The sequence below is a fragment of the Lissotriton helveticus genome, chromosome 1_1, assembly GCF_964261635.1.
Source record: "Lissotriton helveticus chromosome 1_1, aLisHel1.1, whole genome shotgun sequence".
Lineage (NCBI taxonomy): Eukaryota > Metazoa > Chordata > Amphibia > Caudata > Salamandridae > Lissotriton > Lissotriton helveticus.
This window is the reverse complement of record NC_136057.1, coordinates 1,622,182,811-1,622,204,356: the sequence shown is the minus strand read 5'-3', so window position 1 is coordinate 1,622,204,356 and position 21,546 is coordinate 1,622,182,811.

Below are 21,546 nucleotides of genomic sequence, written 5' to 3'. Positions count from 1 at the left end.
CTGGATGGTTGGGAGAGATTCTGCACTTGGATCTGCACAGGACTCAGGAGTTCTTTCTGGTAATCGCTCACGGTGCAAACTAATAGAGCTAGGCAAATTACGGGACATCTTTCAAATGTTACATATTCAACTTTCAAACAGCCCCGGACTGTCAATCACAAACTCTAAGCCCCCACAGATGGTATGCTCAATCACCACCGCGGGAAGTTTTCGCAGCATTGGAGAGTTAACAGACTTGCCTATGCAGGACACTGGTCAAACGCACTGAAGTAAATTACTGAACAAACTCTCTACGTGACTAGAAGCCAGGAGCATCAGGATCAAGAACAGAAAACCAACAAGTTGAAAGCAAAACAGAACCAAAGTGGCAGAGGCAAATTACCCTCAAGTGCACCCACCCAACATCCCTCTTCAGCTCTCCCCAACCAAGGTCCTGTAGCCAGGGGGATAGCTCCAAGGGAGGGTGTTTGGGGTGTGACACCCCCTTAAGAAATTGATTCTGGTGTGTGTAGTTGGGTCCAGGAGCAGTGGTGGCTGGTGACTTTTCAAAGTGGTGTGCCGTAAATGTTAAAGGCAAGTTTGGCTTAGTGAGCGAGCTTAGTGAGTAAGGGTGATGTACATTAGGGAGATTTGGGGGAGGTTCTCCCACACAAAACCGTTGAAAGGAATAGAATAGGAGGAAAGAACACATTTAAAAACCAGAATTGTCACCTTTGCATCTCCACTCTGGTCTACACAGTACCACTTTCCTAGCCCTCACACATAGCGATTACATTGTCTTCTCGATCAGGTTTTCACAGTCATGATCACAAAATTAAAGAGCAGTTTAATTGCTCTGCTGTACCTGGGCATTCCAAGATTTGGTGTGCTGTACTCATGCTCTCAGGGTCTTGCTGGACATTTAGTTACATCCACCATTCCTTGTCAGGTTTTGCCACACATTGAACGGCAGAGCACTTTGCACTGTTTAACTCATCAGATTCTCCAAGCGCAGTATGCTCCACATCAATAATGGTTGTGTTATAAAGCAGAGCTAATTAAGCATTTCAAAGAGAAACATTACTTTAACACTAATTAGATATGATCAGGGATTTATATGGCACATAAAAGTGGGGGTTTCTAAAAGGGGCTTGAGCAGAAATCTTTTAAAAGGGGAGTGTTTTATGCAATTAAAGGAATGGTCTAAATCACAAATCCTTTGTCTCAAATTCAGAAAGCTTTACTCCACAAATTATAACTGAAATTTGCAAGAAACGAGGTCTTTTTTTAATCAGATGCAGTAAAACATTTCAGAAGGTGCACTCAAAATTCTGTGGGTCAGTGCTAGTCTTTATATTGATTGTAAGCCACACAAAAAAATATTAGAAATCTATGTCAGGACTTCTGAAAATCCAACAAGATATTAATTATGTCTTTTTAGCCGGGGCTTCTCACAACATCTTTCTGCACCTGACTGTCTGTCTCCCTTTGCTAAGCAGCACCTAGAACTTCCTGAGCTATCCCCGCCAGATCCTTAAGCATATGTAGATCATCTGTGTGTGATTTTTACATTACGGTGGTTGCAGTTCAAAATCTGGGTCCATTCAGTTTTCACCATCCTTTGCCAATTTTCCTGGGTTCTTGGCTCAGCCATGCTGACTTTTCTACCAACTAGCCTCTCACTTCTCTTGGTACTACCAAATGCAACATTTGTTTGACATCTGCGCAATTCATTCTATGTACATCACACAGATCTTGTGATTCTTCGCGAAACTGAGTTTGTTTGTTTTCTAATGTTAGGGAATCGCTTCTTAGTGGTAATCAAGTCTGAGGGGTCCATGAGATATGTTACTCTGCTGCCGCCAGTGGGGTAATCACTTAATGGTAGGAGGACATTGGGAGCAGATGGGGTAGGGTCGTTGGTGTCGCTAGAATGAGGGAGGGAAAGTATCTCACGACCAGTTGTACCGCAGTCCTCCTTAAACTTTCTTTAGTGAGCGTGGGGCAGCATTCTCGTTTATTTGTGCACTCAGCTTGAATTAGACCACACTTGGGTTCTTGGATGATCTACAGTAGTGGATTCTGTGTCATATTTGATCACTCAGACACCTCTTTCTGGTGCTTTACTGTCAGTCAGTGTCATTTCAGTGCTCGCTTCTGCTTCATACACAGGTGGTCCAGTAGATGCTGCATATTTCCAAGTGATTCAGCAGCGACAATCCTAGCCCCATTGGCCAGCACTAGGAAATGTCCAGCAAATCCTCTTCGTTCTTCGCTCTATTTCTCTATCTGTTGTAGTTCAGTGATCTGGAGGAATAGATCAGCGGTAGTGGAACAGTGGGAGCGCAAGCCCAAAGTCTATCCTTGAGATGACTTATTTGATATTCCAGTTTCTTCTGGGTATTTTTGATACCACAAACCTGGGAATGGTGCTTTTGTTTCTGGCCCTCTCCATGCCATTGCAAAAAGAGCTTTACTATTCGTCATCAGTTTTGTTTTTAAATGTTTTATCTCTTTTATCATTTCCCTAATCTTCATGTATTGTTGGTACTGTGTTCAGGAAAGGACTTATTCGCATCCTGATTATGATATTACCAAGGTTTCTGGTGTGGTCTGTGGGGGTGGACATTTATGCCAGTTCCTTTGGCTACCAGAAGAAGTACCATGGAAAGCTTTTCTTTCTGAAGATCAGGATCTCTGTTTTGTCCGTGTTGAGTATTAGGCAGTTCTCCCTCATCCAGTTGGACATGTTGGTCATGCAGGTTGTTAAATTGGTGGTGTTGTTCTCAGCAGTGTAGAGAGAATGCACTTTGTGTTGTCAGTGGAGATAATGTTGAGCTTGTGGGCTCTTATGATGCACCCGAGGAGTGCCATGTACACATTGAAGAGGGTTGGGATGAAGGAGGATCTTGGGGAAATCCGCAGGTGAGCTCCTTGGGTTCGGAGGTTTATTGGGGAAGTCTGACTTGTTGGATTCTGAGTCATGAAGTCTTGAGATGAAGGTGCTGTGGGATATGGTGTCGTAAGTCACTGAGAGGTCAAGGAGGATGACAGCAGCAGTTTCACCTCAGTCCATGATGGTCTGGCTATTGTCTGTTGCTGCCAAGCGGGCGGTTTCCATGCTGTGGGTGCTGCAATCAACCGACTGAGTGATGTCCAGGAGGTGGTGCTGTTCTATGTGGGTGGAGAGTTGACTGTTGATATCTTTCTCCATGTCTTTGGGTGTGAGTGGTAGTAGCAAGATGGGTCTGTAGTTGCTGAGTTCTTCTGGGTCTGCCAAATGTTCCTTCAGGAAAGCTGTTGCCTCTGTGTGGTTCCAGTTATCTAGGAAGGTTCCGCCGAGGATGGAGGTTTTGATGATGATGGTGGTGAAGTTGGCACTGACCAGTGATCTTCCAAGTTGTAGATATGCTGAGGGAAAGGGCAGTGGGGACCCCTGAGTGGATGGTCTTCATAATTCCTGCAGCGTCTACTGTGGTGGAGGGGGCTCCAGTCCGTTGATGGATGTTCCTGGCGGTGGTGGGCAGTTGCCCAATGAGGTCTTCTAAAGTGAGTTGGGGTTCGAAATGACTGCTAATCGTGAGTATTTTATAGTGGAAAAAGCCAGAGAGGTTGCTGCATAGGTCTTTTGAAGGGGTGATGGTGCTGGTGGCTGCAGCATGGGTTGGATAATTATCTAACAATGTTGAAGAGCTCCTTGCCTTCGTTGAAGCAGGATTCCAGACTCAGTATGAGGGGCCACTTTCCTGGTTTCATTCATTTGGGCATGATATCTTCTAAGAGCAGATTTGTAGATGTCTCTTGAGGTCCTGTCTCAGCTAGTTCTCCGTCTTCTCTCTAGCTGCTTACAGTAATGTTTGGAGTTTCTTAGGTCTTCCATGTACCAGCAGGCTTGAGCATTTGTTCTTGCTTGCCTGAATTTTTTTAGGGGAGCCAGTGCGTTGGTGGAACCTAAGATCTAGTTGTTGAACGTGGTTATGTTATTTTGTAGGTTGCTGGTGAGGACACACTGGTTGGATCTATGGGTGTGAGTCAAGCCTGCCATAGGTATATTGTTCCAGTTGAATCTAAAGTTACTGGTTGGCTTCAGCTTTCTGGAGTGGGGTGCGTTGATTTGGAAGTGAACATGTGAGTGGTCTGCCCGTGTGAGTGGAGTGTGGTGATGGAAGTTGATCTTGTTGCTGGGTGTGAAGAGTTGGTCGAAGATGTGGCCTGCATTGTAGGTTGGGCCTTGGATGATCTGTATGAGTCTGATGTTGTCGAGGGCAGTGGAGTTGGGGGTCCTTTGGGTTGTCAAGATGAGGGTTAAAGTCACCGAGCAGTAAGAAGTCTTTGGATCTGATTGGGGTGATGAAGTCAGGGAGGAGGTTGCTGAAGGTGGTGTGTGATCCGGGTGGTAGTCAGAAATGGATGCTTTCCATGAACGTGTTGGGTTTGTCAGTGGAAATGGTGCAGGTGATGGTCTCTTCAGTGCAGGTGATGGTCTCTCAGTGGATGATTGCTAGGCTTTCTCTGTGTTTGTTGTGCCTGTCCTGGTGGGTGAAATTGTAGCCTGGAGGGATGGCCGCAGAAATGGCTGGGGTGGATGACAGGTTGAGCTAGGTTTCTTTGAGAAAAAAAATGTCAGGGGAGTGCATGTCGATGAGGTCTCAAACCTTGGTAGTGTGTGTGCAGAGAGATCTGGTTTTATGGAGTATGCACAGGATACGGGGTGAGGCATGAATGGTAAATGGAGTAGGAGTGTAGCTGCAAGAGAAGGAGCATTGAGCAGATGAGAAGTGTCCTACCATGGATTAACCCCTTCCATGCTCATGACGAGCTCAGCTCGTCATGCAGCACAGTGCTCCTGTGCTCATGACAAGCTGAGCTCGTCATGACCACATCCGTTTTTATTGCTGTCCAGCACAGCAGGGGAATCGCTCTAGCAGCGATGCGGTTAATTAAGGAGTGGCGTGGAGGCAGCAGTATTAGCGGGGTCCAATGTTGAGTGCTTGCAGGTCGGTGGATGTATAGCGGCACAGGTCGGACAGACCTGGGTATGTGGTGCTGGGCGCAATCCAGGCACAGACGGTCACATGCCAGCTTGCCCTTGGCACGTAGCAACTGCCATTAAGTAGGTCCTGGGAGGGGGAGGGGCGCCAGGGGGCTGAGGATGGGCAGGAATCAGAAGGCAAGAGAAGGCACGAGGAAGATGCAGGAGAAGCAGATAAGGGGCAAGAGCGGCAGGAAATCACGGGGAAAGTCCATGGAGAAAGTAGAGAAATGAGGGAGAAAAGAGGAGAAAAACAGTCATAGGCACGAGAACGAGGCAAAGCACAAATGGACAAAAAAACGAGGTGAAGCCAAAGCAAAAGGGAAGCACAAGCCTGAGTGGAGAGAAGCAAGAAGGCCTGGAGAGTGCGAGAGGAGGTTCAAAATGGCCAAGAGTGAGCGAGGCAGATGGACGGAAGGCAAGAAGCCCGAGACAAAGTGAAAAGGGTGAGAGGGAGTGAGTCCAAGACAGACACAGGAGAGAGTGAGAAAAAGGAGTGCGTAAGGCGTGAGAGTGAAGGTAGCAGAGAGGGGAGCAGGAGAGCAAAGAGACATCAGTGAGAGAGGGAAAGAGGGGGAGCACAACGAGGCAGCCGGCCGGAGCTCAAATGGCCTTAGACTGATCAGAGGACCAATCCAGGTAAGTGGGAGCTGGGGCCTAGGCAATGAGAAGCAAGCAATTGAGATTGACAATAAATCCAACAAATGGTAAGCAATGTACTGATCCAAAGTTAGGGAGTTTTGTAAATGTTCAGAAGAATTCTTTGGCAATAGATATTTAAAAGCTGTCTATAGCAGAGACCTACAGATTAATAGACTAATTGAACAACATTGCTTCAGCTTCTCAAGAGAGGAAATATGGACATGTAACCTGAAGTACATAATTTTTGCATTTAATACAAATACTACAAATTGAGTTATACGATCAGTGTGAGGGGAGATTAATCGAGTGACTTATCTTCATCTAACTATAAACATTACTGAATATTACAGAGCTGCCCTGATCTTTAATGTCCAAATAAGTATAGTCATATTTGCCTAACAGCCCCCACGGGAATACAGGTATTGATTGTAACAATCATACATTGCCATCGCCCTCGATTATTTAGGAGGAATGGGGTTTATAATGCAATCCTGGCTGGTTTTGCAACCCAAACAAACTCAATTATATATGAAGGTGCCTTTTTAATGCTGCTCCTTGAAATCATACCTTGGATGTTAATCAATGTTTAATTAAATCCATGCTTTTCTCCATTTCAATATGATGCTCTTTGATATTAATCAATCTTCCTTTAGAACAGAGTGAAATTTCAGACATATTCTTTTTAGTTAAACCTTTTTAATGAATTTGGGATAGCCATCCAGTGTTGGAATAGAAGTTGACCTCAAAGTACAAGATTTATTTTAACAAGAAGGATTGAATATCATAGGATGTTCATTGTTTAAGGGGTGTATTTGAGTTTTATCTTTATTAACTTTGAGCCACAAATTCCAAAACAAGTATTGAGTGGATAAATTACAGTTAAAGGCAGAGGTAATAAACCGTCTGTATATAGTTGACATTTTAGCTCCTTGTGATTAATGGAAAAGTAATTAGCATGAAGATTAATTGCACCAGTAAGGAGTTCTGTTGTTACTAATACATTCACATGTAAAATGAAACAGCTCTTAAGTGCCACTCTTCTACTTCTTATCCATGACATTTCAGCATCATTAACATTAAGTTTGGTGGGTGGAGTATTTTACATTTTTTTACCAGGTGGTAACAGTGCTTTGGTAGACCACGTTCTGCCTGAGTGGTGTTAGACCTAGTACCATTGGCGTGGGTCTCCCTTCCATTTTTTGCTGTTGCCTCATGTGTTTTTCTGGTGTTAGATGCTTTGGCACTGTGCCACTGCTGTCCAGTGCCACAGTGCGAGTGCTCCCTACTGTAAATTGATGTATTGATTAGAGGTTCCATGATTGGATGTTGGGTTTACTTGTCAGACCCTAGTACAGTGCACTGAGTGTGCCCAGGGCGTGTAAATGTGGCATGTCCTAGGAGTGAATTAGAGCCATTTTCATTTTTCACTATTGCAAGGCTACCTGTTCTCACTAGGCCAGAATGGGCTGCTGGATTGTTACATGTTTATAATCCTAGCAGAGTCAGAGAACATGGTAGAAATTCGAGTTTAGTATGCCTGGACTCAGAATAATAAAATACATCTTTTAGTAAAGTTTATTTTAATATTCTGTGTTTGCAAATACCCCTTTTAGAAAGTAGGTATTTGCTTGCCTAACCATTTGAGCCCGCCTCTGCGAGGTTGTGTATTCCTTGTCTGGGTTTGTGTGTGACAGGACTGGGGAATTCCAGAAGACAGGCTGGGGCAGCCCGGTGGTGAATAGGGAGATCTGCATCTAGATGGGAGGGAGGAGTTGCACCTGGGACCGGAATAGGTCTGGGCCTTTCATCTGCAATGCTGGCTCCACCCCCTGCGGTGCGTCTGATGTCTCTGCCCTGCACACTGAAAGAAGAGGAGGAAGATTGTCAACAAAGTGCTCCAGGACTGTACTTGCCTTCCACAATGCTGGCTCCACCTCCTGTTGGGCGTCTGATGTGCCTGCCCTGTGCTGTGAAAGGGAAGGAGAAGTATGGTAAATAGAGTGCTTCAGAACTGGCTCGAACTGGGCACAGGTCCCTCTCCCCTCAGAGAACAAAGGATTTTGGGGTATAAGTATTGGGACCCTGATCCCATGAAATTAGATTACTTCTGGACTTACAAGACGAAACCTCTGCTGAGGAGGAGGAACCAGAAGAAACTGAGGAGAGACTATTCCCAAGCTGAAGTGCTGCTTGGTGGATTGGCCTGCAGTGGTTGCCTGACTGCCAAAGAGAAGAGAAAGAACTTTGTGGACTTTTCTGTCAACTTGTGCAAAGATCTCCAAGAGCTTGGAAGAGAGCTTGCCCCCTGACCGAAGTCCCAGGACCAGTGGACTTCACCAGCCTTTGTGAATTGCTGCTGGAAACAAGTGGCTACAGAGGCAGGGAGCTGTGACCGACTCTCACGACTGGCCCAGTGTCCTGTAGGCACCGCATCAAGCAACGTCCGCCTCGAACAATGCAAGCTCTGCGCTCACCGACTCCGTCCTGATGCCGTCATGGAGCTGTAGCCTGCACCGCGACTGGAAGGACACCGCGACGTGCAACGCCTCGCTACACCGAATCGAACTGGTCTGACCGACGCAGTCACTGCAGCTGATTTCGAGTCCTGTGACCGCACCGGAGTTGGGCACCGCCTCGCATGCTTCGCGACGCACCGCCCAACTCGCACCGCTGTCCGGACTGATCGACTGCAGCTCCCGAACTCCGGCTCGTTCGCCGCACCGCAAGCTGCAAGCACCGCATCGAAGCACCGTCTCGTCCTGCAACGCAAGCCGTGGATCCACCGAATCTGTCAACGGGCCGCTGCCTGCACCGCATCGAGGGACAACGCATCCTGCAACGCTTACTTTCTGCACCGCGATGATCACTGGAACCGGCTCGCACATCCGTGCCGGCCGCCTCAAGTAAAAGGTACTGTGACTGAGTCTTTCGACATTTGAGTGGGCCCGTACCGACGCGGTCCGCTGGATTTGCTAGACTCTGTTATTTTCAATAATGCTGTAGTCCGCCCGAGCTACCGACTCGCACAGAACCTTGATTTAAGCCTTTTTAACCAGAGCTCTTGAAAGCTAATAGTACTGTGGATTCCTTTTGCCGTTTATTGGTCTTGTGGTAATTCTATAAAAAGTATAACTTATTTTTTATGTAAAACCTGTGTGGTGTCCATTTGTAGTGTTGTCACTGGGTTACTGTATGTGGTCATAAATGCTTAACTTACACCGCCTCTGAAATAAGCCTTGACTGCTTGCGCCACGCCACCTAGAGGGTGAGCAGGGGTTATTTTGGAGTGTAATCCCCCTTAGTCTGACTAGAGGAGAGGGTCCTTATTTGTCACAAGTACCTACCTGTGCCAACTAGAGACCCCCAATTCTAACAAGCGGTAATTTGACAATACCATCAAACATTAATTGAAACCTTGGCCAACTCAATTTATATTAGGCCTATTTTAATCTCATACTGACTGGATGCACAAAGCATTTGATGGGGCGATATTATGCCTTTGGGTGTCTCTGGTAATGGACAAATCTATTCTGATCATTGTATGTAAGATAGGGGATATATTTTACTCTGCTTTTACCAAGGGATCATTTGTCCTTGCTCGGGATGCCTTTGCTGTGTCTTCTCTGATACTGGAGTTCTTTCCTATTTTCCTGTACTGACACTGGCATGGAAATAGCAGCTACTGCACTGAGAAATTCTGGAATATCTGTTTTGTAATACCCAGTCCTTTTCACCAGTTGGTATCCACCACCTCACACCAGTCTGGGATTTGCTGGTGAATACGCACCATGCCTGGCTGGAGATGTGGACTTTTTCAATACTCGAAGTATAGGATGTGCACAACCTGTTTTTCTATCATTAGTTAGCCGTGCCTCCTGGGTATCACTCTCCTCCTAGAGTGTACTTGAATAATCTACTGGTCGCAGGACTATTGCTCCATAGTCCTCTCACCCAGGGCATCAGGAAATGGCTGATACTTCAGCTGATGAAATTCAAACGTGATGCTGAGATATTTTCACGAATAATTCAGTTTTATTCATTGTGATTTCTTATTATCCATGTTGTATTCACATGTTCATTCATATATACATTGATTTTTCTTCCAACTGGTTTTGTTTATATAATCCCCAATTTAATTACTTCCAATGCATTTCGGTGCCCTTCGCACCTTCATCAGGGAAACCTGCAAAATTATAAATAAAACTTGCTTCAACCTGTCCTATATACATTAGTATGCAATACTAACATAAATCAGCGTTAATCATACAACAGTAGTTCATGTTTTTATCTAAGCGTGCTATCTCAAAAAACATTCCAATCTAAGTCGCTGTTGTGCTATTTTGAGTCGACTTTACTCATATTATATGCGATATGTTTGTGTTTAAGTTTGTATGGTTACTAAAAAAGCCTTGTTGTTCGCGAGCCGACTAAACGCTTGCACAATGCGGTGAATTTTTTAATAAAACGTTTGTTTTACGCGCTCTTAGTGTCAAGTTGATGTTTCTCACCTGGTAATCGCTGCTCTCAGTTCCAACCGCTAACGCGAGTGCTGCTTTGTTTTTCCTGGCTTTGAGGTCACAGTGTTAGTATTACTTTCAAAACCTCGCGCATGCGCTATGTTGCGATTGACTTTTTTTTCCACAATTGACTTTACGCAAAGGTATCGCCGCGGTACTAGATCCTACTGCTGTGGGTGTGATTCTAATGTCTACGCGCCAGAGCCATATTCGATAGCTGTGTAATCCAATGACTACTCCCTCCTGTGGTTTTCAGTCTTAATACCAAGATATGTAATACAGTTAATCAAAAATGTGTGCAAAGATCACATCATGCTTTATAGATAACACAGAAATTCTGTTCGATCATTAAGCCCGTCAGGTTTCAAATTGTTCAAATGATAAATCCAATAGTTCTCTCTCTTGAGCAAGTTTTTCTTGTTTAGAGAACCCTCTGTTTTTGGGACCACTTCCAGTATACATGCTCGTAATTGTCTTATATGATGATGTTTTTCTTTAAAATGAACGGCGACAGATGATTTCACTGATCCTGTTCTTATATTGCTCTTGTGTTCTGTTAAACGTGTTTTTAACTTTCTTTCGGTATGTCCGACATATACCGAGCCACAAGGGCACTTTAGCATGTACACTATGTTCATTGTGTCACATGTACCATTCACTCTTAACGGTATTTTGAACCCTTTCATCGGATGGGAAATCTCATTCCCTTTCATAATGTTATGACAGCTACTGCAGTTCATACATGCCATTGTTCCGCGAAAAGTGCTCCGTGGTGCTTGTTCTTTGGGGTGTTTCAACATTTCTCCCATGTTTCTCCCTCTGGTAAATGCAAAGAGCGGTTCTTCTTGGAAAATTCCTTTGAAATCATCTTCTAGTTTTAAGACCTGCCAGTGTCGCTTAATGATGGTTTTGAAATTGGTGCTTACATTAGAAAATGTACTCACACACGTTATTCTTTGTGTGGTTTGTTTCCTTTGATATTTGAAAAGTTCTTCTCTGGGCATTTTTTGTGCTCTTTTTAATGCGGTTTCTACAGTTTGTTGTGGGTATCCTCTCTCTGCAAACCTTTGTGACATAATTGTTCATTGTTCTTGGCATTCTTGTGTTTCTGAGACCACTCTCCTGACCCTGAGGAATTGTGAATATGGCATGTGTGTCTTCAGTGTTTGAGGGTGGTGACTGTCGTATTTGAGTAAATTGTTTCTATCAGTTGGTTTTCGATAAAGGTTGGTTTGAAATTGGTGATTAGACCTGGTTATTTCAACGTCCAAGAATTGGATTTTTTCGGTGCTAGTTTGCCATGTGAAGCTAATGCGTTCATTTCTGGTGTTCAGTAATTCCAATTCCTTGTACAATGTTTCTCCATCACCTTTCCATATTAGAAAAATGTCATCAATGAACCTTGTGTACATCAATAGTTGTGTTGCCCATTCCTGTCGTTGGTAGATGTGTTGGTTCTCAAAATCCGTCATAAATAGATTGGCATACGCTGGTGCGGCGCAATTTCCCATCGATGTGCCACTGCGTTGTATGAACCATCGTTGCTGGTGTACAAAATAGCTATTGACTAGGGTGAATTCCATCAACTCCATTAGGAATATTTGCATGTCAAGTTCATGTGCACTATTGAGTAGTGCATTTTCGATGGCTTCCAGGCCCTCCTTATGTGGTATTGACGTGTATAACGTCTTCACGTCTATTGTTACCATGATGATGTCATCCGATGTCTTGAGACTATTCAACCTCAGCAAAAAATCAGTTGAGTCCTTGATGTACGATAGAGATTTTACCACCAGTGGCTGCAAATATTTATCTATAAATTTACCCACAGGCTCGTGGAGACTTCCTTTTGTCGAGACTATTGGACGACAGGGTGGTTTGTTCAAATCCTTATGGACCTTGGGCACCATATATATGATGGGGCTCTTGGGATTATCCTTTGTGAGGTATTTCATAGTTTTTTCTGTAATGGTTCCTTCCTCCTTTGCTTTCATCAAAATGTTCGCTAGAGTTTTTCGTATTTCATCAGTTGGATTGAAATCAATTTCCATGTACAATAGTTGATCTTCGATGTGTTCCTTAATGACTGTTTCATAGTAGGATTTGTTTAAAATCACCATTGCCCCTCCTTTATCTGCCTTTTGGCACACTATTTTGTCGTTTTTGGATAGTGCTCCTATGATTTATGTTATTATTGCACACTAATGTATATAGGACAGGTTGAAGCAAGTTTTATTTATAATTTTGCAGGTTTCCCTGATGAAGGTGCGAAGGGCACCGAAATGCATTGGAAGTAATTAAATTGGGGATTATATAAACAAAACCAGTTGGAAGAAAAATCAATGTATATATGAATGAACATGTGAATACAACATGGATAATAAGAAATCACAATGAATAAAACTGAATTATTCGTGAAAATATCTCAGCATCACGTTTGAATTTCATCAGCTGAAGTATCAGCCATTTCCTGATGCCCTGGGTGAGAGGACTATGGAGCAATAGTCCTGCGACCAGTAGACTTTTTCAATGCAGCACACTTTGTGCTTGGCTTAATCCCTGCCTTTTCATCCACTTTGTACTTGTGGCCCACCTGATAGAAGAAAATAGAATTTTCCAGGACTTAGAAAGAAGCCCTGTTGTATAGGGTGAGAGAGAGTCCTGTCCAGGAACAATGCCAGATCTTCATGTGACTCCTTTCATCAAGGTTGGAATCAAGGTTTGTAGAAGTGATGCAGAAGCCCTACATTATACCACCAGGGTTATTGAAGCCCTACTGCCCGTAGAAGAAGAAGAGGGTCTGCTTTACCTTTAGAGCGAGAGCCTAGGACAACATATCTGAAGCCTGACTGGAGGGCACTGTAGTGGACGTGCCTTACCTTGACCGTCTCAGATACTTTGGTTCTGACCTTTTGCCATGCATCGCAGCCGACCTTCTGCTCTTCATTAAAGGGGATCTTCTCCTATAGTTAGAGCCAGACCTTCTGGGGTGCATTGACCCACACAACCTGCCTTGCATTGTGCCAGACTTGCTCCCATGCATTTTGATGGTATGTATGCCATGCATCGAGACAAACCGTGTGCCATATATTGACAAACTTTCTACCATACATGAAGAAAGGTCATCTGTTTTACATAGAACTGAACATTTTGCCACACAGCAGCTGACCTTGAACCTACAATCGCAGCTGTGTTTGAACCTTATGTTGCAGGCGCCCTTGTGCGATGTACTGTGGCCAACCTTGTCCTCTGCAGGCCTTCTGATACTCATGAAGAGAAGCAAGATTGATTGCCCTACATAGGGGTGTGACTCTTTCAGGATCACAATGCAAATGTATCTGCTGGTTTATGAAGAAGAACAAATAATGAGAGAGAGGGACTCAGCCTTTCCTCTGTCACCATCCTCATCCCTACAGCAGCTGTGTGATGGTACAATCTGTGCTCTTGACTGGATCATAGAGTTGTCCATGCTCCGGTGTGTAGCCCAGGCGCAACCAATTTGTAGTGTGCTGAGGGCTCCCACCCTTCAGACATCACTGAGTTGAAGGCCATTGTATATCTGAGAGGGGGACAGCCTTAGTGGAATTCTGGAGGTCCACCACAAAAGTGTACAGCATATTCTACATGATTTTGTGTCCTGCCACTATATTGTTAGTGTTTTTTTAATTAGGATGTAAAATAAATCACAATTAAATTATTAATTAAGGTATATCATAATCATAGTGCAGGAAATAATACTACAAATGAATGGCTACATTTCCCTTAATTAAATCCAATTAAAATCACATGTTAAATGCATGAATTATTTGATCATCTTATTCCCGCCTCTCTGTGAATTTACTCAACAACGTCAATATTTCTCTAGATTCTCAATAAAAGAATGATAACAACATTCTCCATGGATAGTGTTCTTCGTTTCTTAGGTCCATTCACAAATGTCGAGCTATTATATTTCCAGTGTGTAGTTACAATCAAATAAGCTATTAATATTAAGTAGAAAACCTGAAAATTAAGTCTGGTACGCAGTTGGTCTTTTTTATCTATTGCGCCAAGATATGTAATTTTGGGGACAAGTTGGAGAGTATGTCAGAGTATTATACTACGAAATCGAAAGATTGATTATTTGAAATGTTTTAATGATGCACACTCCCAAAACATACATTTTAAATCTCTAGATTGATTTGCAATGCAAAAAGGATGTGTGTGCGATATTTTGCCAGATCTTACACTCAGTTCTGTTGGTGTGAGAGAAATAGAGTATCCAAATGTTTAAAAAAGTAATGTGATGAATAAGTGTCCCATAATGATGAATTAATGAGACGGCTAATGTCGCAACAACCTTCACCTCGATATATAAGGCCCATCCTAGTCTCCCACTTCTTTTTAATGCCGGAGAGTATCTTGACTTTTTTACTGTAATAAGCTATACCAGAATCCCTTTTTAAAGTTATTGGGCCTTTTGGTGTGCAGTTTGATTACCAGATTTGCTGCTCGCTGGATATCATTGCAAACACAAGGAGAAGATGGACCGAGCGCTGAAACTTTTCAGACACTTATCCCTAGTTACAGATCTGGGTTCAATCCATCATCATTCTTTAGCTCACTTTCCACCTCAGTTCAGACCCTGCTATATGCAAATCGGTCTTGATCCTGTGCCTCATGGGAACAATCCAGCCCAAACTGCCAAACCAGGTCTTCCCTGAACCGGAAACAAGCTGTGGGTCCCTTGCTCACTTTGCCACAGGTTTTAAGCTAGCCTGGCTGATGAAGGGTGTTACCCAGAAACCGGTCCCAGGATGCTTGTTTAAGGTTCAGAGAAAACCTGGCTTGGCAGCTCGGGCTGGACTGTTCCCATGAGGTACAGGGTCATGGCTAATTTGCATATAGCTGGGTCTGAACTGAGGGAGCGAAGTGAACTAAACAATGATGATCGATTCAACCCAGATCTGTGACTGGGGGTGAGTGCCTGAAAAGTTTCAGCGCTCCGTCCATCTTCTCCTTGTGTTTGCATAGATATCAAGCGAGCAGCAAATCTGGTTAACAAACTGCACACCAAAAGGCAAAATAACTTTTAATAGGAATTCTGGTATAGCTTATTACATTTAAAAAAGTCAAGATACTCTCCGACATTAAAAAAAAGTGGGAGACTAGGTGGTGAAGAGAGCTAAAGAATGATGATGGATTCAACCCAGATCTGTGACTGGGGGCGAGTGTCTGAAAAGTTTCAGTTCTCTGTCCATCACCTCCTTGTGTTTGCTTTGTTCGCCCTAAGTTGGCAGGGTATGCACAGACACAGGTCCCTTGCTCACTCTGCCACTGGATTCAAGCTAGCCTGGCTGATGAAGGGTGTTACACAGAAACCGGTCCCAGGATGCTTGTTTCCGGTTCACGGAAGACCTGGCTTGGCAGTTCGGGCTGGACTGTTTCCATAAGGCACAGGGTCAAACCTGATTTGCATATAGCTGGGTCTGAACTGGGGTGGCGAAGTGAGCTAAAGAATGATGATGGATTAAACTGAGATCTGCGACTGAGGGTGAGTGTCTGAAACGTTTCAGCACTCTGTCCATCATCTCCTTGTGTTCGCTTGATATATATCCCAGACAAAGAATGTAATACATAATGTAATCGAAAATAAGCTATTTGAATCCTACATGCATCATTCCTTTCAGCTATCTGGAAACTTAAAAATGCTTTCAAAATTCTGCCATTGTGGATAGAGGGAATGTGAAATAAGTCTCAGCTCACAAGGTCGAATGCCTTCTTTGCATCTAACAATACCAGTGCTTACAAACTGGCCAGAAACCACAATGGTCAGTATAAGCCAAAGCAGGACTGACTGTCGTTAAGCGATAGGTTATAATCTTTGTAACATTTTGTAATCTGTGCTTAATAAAGTCATCAGGGGGTATTACCCAACTACTAGTGGGAATTTCCTTGGTGTAAGGAAACTGAATGAGGGTGGAATATATCCACCTTATAATTTTGAATTAAGTTTCTTTGTTCAACTCATTGATAAACAATTTGAGAAAATCTGGACCTCTCCTGGTGCCTTGCCATTTAACCCCTTCCATGCTCATGACGATCCCAGCTCATCATGAGGCACAGTGGAACTGTGCTCATGACGAGATGGGCTCATCATAACTGCTGTGGCACGCCCACGGGCAGCTAACTCCCCGCCTGTGCGGTAGAATTAATGAGTGGGCGGGGTTGTGACGAGCCCAGCTCGTCATGAGCACAGCTGTACTGTGACTCATGATGAGCTGGGCTCGTCACGAGCACCGCGGTGCCGTGCCCCCCCCCAACCGCGCCGTGGGGGAATTACCTCTGCGGCGAAGGTGTTAAAATATGTGGTTGTGGTCCTGGTGGAAAGCAGTCCTATTTTTTAGGTTGAGTCTGGGCAGCTCAAGCGCCACTCTGCGAGGCATTCTATATTTGAGTAGGGACTTGAAGCTCCGCCCACTCTCCGCCCATATTTTTCATTGGTTTGTGTCATTGTCCTTTGTAAACGTTGGCTTCTGATTTGTTAATAGGCCTGGTAGTCCTTCCTTTGTACTGCCATGTCTTCATTTGTGACCCACCCATGAGGACTGACCCTTTTACTTCTGTTGTTACACTGTATGTCTTAATTAGTCTGCAAGCATTATTTTCTGGAATGAGTATCTCCTACTGCACGCACGACATGCTTTCCTGCAACATGCAGCGCGCCATGGGCGCTTTCACTTTCTAATCAGCCAGGACAATGGCGGCCACTTGTTTGAAACATAATAGGTCTCCCATTTACAAGAGCTGGACTATGGGCATTGTAAATTACAATTCCTTTTACTTATGTATTAATTATCAAAACAGTTAAATAAAAGGCATTGCCATTTACAATGCCAGTAGATTAAAACTCTCACAAATGCAAGACCTATTGAATTGCAAATGCTTGTTGGTTAAGATGTTTCTGGTTAGGTTGAGGCTACCGTCCCACTGCGTAAGCAGTGGACGGAGCCGAAATTTCATGTTGTGTAGTATGGGTGCCTGAACACGCCCCTCTTCTCCATTGGCTGGCCTCGTAAATGCTGGCCAGCCATTGGAGGAGAGGAGCGTCACTCAGTTCAGGCCCCACCTTGATGCGATTCAGGGGCGTTTTTCTCTCTTTTTTTAAGCCCCGCCCCTTTTCTAGTGGTGGGCGTTACACCCTCCCTCTCGCCGAGGTCCCAGTCTGACCTAAACACGTCCCTCAATCCAAAAAATGATGGCCGTTTCTCCGAGCCATTTGTGAATGACCTCGGAGAAACATGGTGGTGTGGAGCGCTCCTCTCTTGCCTTCCGAGATCATAAGGCAAGAGAGGAGCGTTCCACACCACCATGCTTCTCCGAGGTCATTCACAAATGGCTCGGAGAAACGCCCGTCATTTGGGGGGGGGGCTGGCGTCACAGCTGTCTGCACTCCCCCCCCCCCTCGCCGTTCTTAATCTAGGATGCGGTGGCAGGCAGCTTGTTCTCCGACTTGTGCCGTGATAAAAACGCACCCCTGGCTCAGGTCTCGCAGGAAGCCCCGATCTCCCCAGAGAGCCCCCTGTCTCCCTCAGAAAACCTCCAGCCTCCCCAAGTCTCGCACCAGGCGTCTCCCTAAAAACAGGGAATGTCTTAGAGCCACAGCTGCAGACTTGGGAGCTTCGAGTCTCGGCGTCGACTCAAGATCCTGTGATTCTGGGCAACTCACCTAATCTCGTGCATAGAAGCAAAACAATTGGTGCTCATGCAAAAATGCTCCAATGCCCTTGGACTGAGTTCGCTCGACATCATTTTTTTTTTTTTAAACATTCTTCAAATTTACTCTTTACAAAATGATGTCACTGTCATAAGGGTTATTTTACTGCAGATTTTGCCAAATCACTCAATTCACCGATAATGGTGCCTGGCTAATTCGACATGTTTTGATTTTTTTTTTTATAGTGGTTTTGAGGAAAAGATTACAAGTTTCTCTCCTAGCGACCCACCAAAACGTTGCATATATGATACAATTAACGGATAGCATAGGTCATAGGACTAAGAGTTGTGCCCTACATTTTATTTGCAAAAAAACAAAACGAATGTCTATAAATAGATGCTTCAATAACCTTATTTTGTTGCGATGAACGATAAAAAAGAACGCAGCAAAATTATGTTTAGAATTTACCTTCCAGCAAATCCGTTCACATTTTATGTTAAAATAAACGTTTGCTGCTGACATCTACTTTTATCTGAAGATAACAAATTGAATTTTCACAAAACTAATTTAGCCTTTCGGCTTTTAAGGTGAGTTAATTCCCTTCCATTAAATTGAGTGCTATTTCTTAGGGCAATTGCCGAGCAGGAAGCAGTGGATACCAGAGGCCTGCACAGGGCTCAAGATGCGCGCTCGGTGTGTGTATATATGGTAATATATACGGTAATCCGATTACACGTCACATCACACATCTCTCCAAATAAGGCCCAAGTAATCCCGCTCTACTAGCAGTAAACAAGTCAAAGACATTGAGGAGACCCGATTCATCACAATTTTATTACGTTTTATTAAGTTCTGCTTTTTCAGCTCAATTCAGCCATTTCCTTGTCTCCACACCCTGAAAAAGTCCCACAGTTATTAAAAAATACCATGCAACGTAGCGCTGCATGAAAATACTGGGTGCTGCGCCGAGCAATCGGGAGAGAATTGTGCAGCGTCGTACTTACTAATATTATTTTAAAATGCGGTGTTAGCGCAACACTAAAGAAATATGCCACGTCACCAAGGGCAGAGAGTAGTGTCTTCCATCAGATTTAAACTCGAGGCGCTCCCTCCAGGGCAAATGTTTACAAAAGGGGGAGTGACACACAAGGCGGAAATTACACCTTGTGCATGCAAAGGTCACTGAGATTCAGCGGGTCCTCTGTCTGTCCCCGGATTCATGTCATGCCAGAAGAGCCAATGTAGGCACAGCATCAATGCCAGCATTTCTTCATCCCACATCCCTCACTTCTGGTTCTTCATTCTGCATCCCTCACTCCTAGTTCCTCATTCCACATCCCTCATTCCTTGGTCCTCATTCCCCATCCCTCACTCCTAGTTCCTCATTCCGCATCCCTCACTTCTGGTTCCTCAATCCGCATCCCTCACTTCTGGTTCTTCATTCGACATCCATCATTCTTTGGTCCTCATTCCGCATCCCTCACTCCTAGTTCCTCATTCCGCATCCCTCACTCCTTGGTCTTCATTCCACATCCCTCACTCCTAGTTCCTCATTCCACATCCCTCACTTCTGGTTCTTCATTCTGCATCCCTCACTCCTAGTTCCTCATTCCGCATCCCTCATTCCTTGGTGTTCATTCCCCATCCCTCACTCCTAGTTCCTCATTCCGCATCCCTCACTTCTGGTTCCTCAATCCGCATCCCTCACTTCTGGTTCTTCATTCCACATCCATCATTCTTTGGTCCTCATTCCGCATCCCTCACTCCTAGTTCCTCATTCCGCATCCCACACTCCTTGGTCTTCATTCCACATCCCTCACTCCTAGTTCCTCATTCCGCATCCCTCATTCCTTGGTCCTCATTCCGCATCCCTCACTCCTAGTTCCTCATTCCGCATCCCTCACTCCTTGGTCTTCATTCCACATCCCTCACTCCTAGTTCCTCATTCCGCATCCCTCACTTCTGGTTCCTCAATCCGCATCCCTCACTTCTGGTTCTTCATTCCACATCCATCATTCTTTGGTCCTCATTCCGCATCCCTCACTCCTAGTTCCTCATTCCGCATCCCTCACTCCTTGGTCTTCATTCCACATCCCTCACTCCTAGTTCCTCATTCCGCATCCCTCATTCCTTGGTCCTCATTCCGCATCCCTCACTCCTAGTTCCTCATTCCGCATCCCTCACTCCTTGGTCTTCATTCCACATCCCTCACTCCTAGTTCCTCATTCCGCATCCCTCATTCCTTGGTCCTCATTCCGCATCCCTCACTCCTAGTTCCTCATTCCGCATCCCTCATTCCTTGGTCCTTATTCCCCATCCCTCACTCCTAGTTCCTCATTCCGCATCCCTCACTTCTGGTTCCTCAATCTGCATCCCTCACTTCTGGTTCTTCATTCCACATCCATCATTCTTTGGTCCTCATTCCGCATCCCTCACTCCTAGTTCCTCATTCCGCATCCCACACTCCTTGGTCTTCATTCCACATCCCTCACTCCTAGTTCCTCATTCCGCATCCCTCATTCCTAGTTCCTCATTCCGCATCCCTCATTCCTTGGTCCTTATTCCCCATCCCTCACTCCTAGTTCCTCATTCCGCATCCCTCACTTCTGGTTCCTCAATCTGCATCCCTCACTTCTGGTTCTTCATTCCACATCCATCATTCTTTGGTCCTCATTCCGCATCCCTCACTCCTAGTTCCTCATTCCGCATCCCACACTCCTTGGTCTTCATTCCACATCCCTCACTCCTAGTTCCTCATTCCGCATCCCTCATTCCTTGGTCTTCATTCCACTTCCCTCATTCTTTGGTCCTCATTCCGCATCCCTCACTCCTAGTTCCTCATTCCGCATCCCTCACTCTTAGTTCCTCATTCCGCATCCCTCATTCCTTGGTCTTCATTCCGCATCCCTGACTCCTAGAACCTCATTCCGCATCCCTCACTCCTAGTTCCTCATTCCGCATCCCTCATTCCTTGGTCTTCATTCCGCATCCCTCACTCCTAGTTTCTTTTGCTTCCATCCTCCTTGGGGTGAGACTGCCTGTTTTTTTAGGTCAATTTGCCCTGTAGGTGGGGCAGGCGGTTGCAAACTCACAAAGCACCCGGGAATACATTTCTGTATCTAGGGGGAGCTGCCCTTGTTATTTCTTGCCTCTATTCCCTGCTGCTGTTCGTTTTTTTCTTGCCTCTGTGTGGCTCTGTGTGTGTGTGACTCTGTGTGAGGGTGGCTCTGTCTGTGTGAGGGTGGCTCTGTCTGTGTGAGGGTGGCTCTGTGTGGGTGGCTCTGTGTGTGGGTGGCTCTATGTGAATGACTGTGGGTGGCTCTGTGTGGGTGGCTCTGTGTGTGTGTGGGTGGGTCTGTGTGTGGGTGGCTCTATGTGAATGACTGTGGGTGGCTCTGTGTGGGTGGCTCTGTATGTGTGTGTGGGTGGCTTTGTGTGTGGCTCTGTGTGTGGGTGCAAATGCAATAGGTCTCGCATTTGCGAGAGATTAAGCTATTGGCATTGTAAATGACAATGCCATTTATTTATATGTTTTAAAAACAAAAACATAAATAGAAAATATCATGAGCAATGCCAATAGCTCTAACTTTAACAATGCCGAGACCATTGCATTGTAAATGCTTGTTTTTTTTGTGAGCGACCGACGCCCAACCCACGCAAAAAACAAAAAAGTTCTAGCA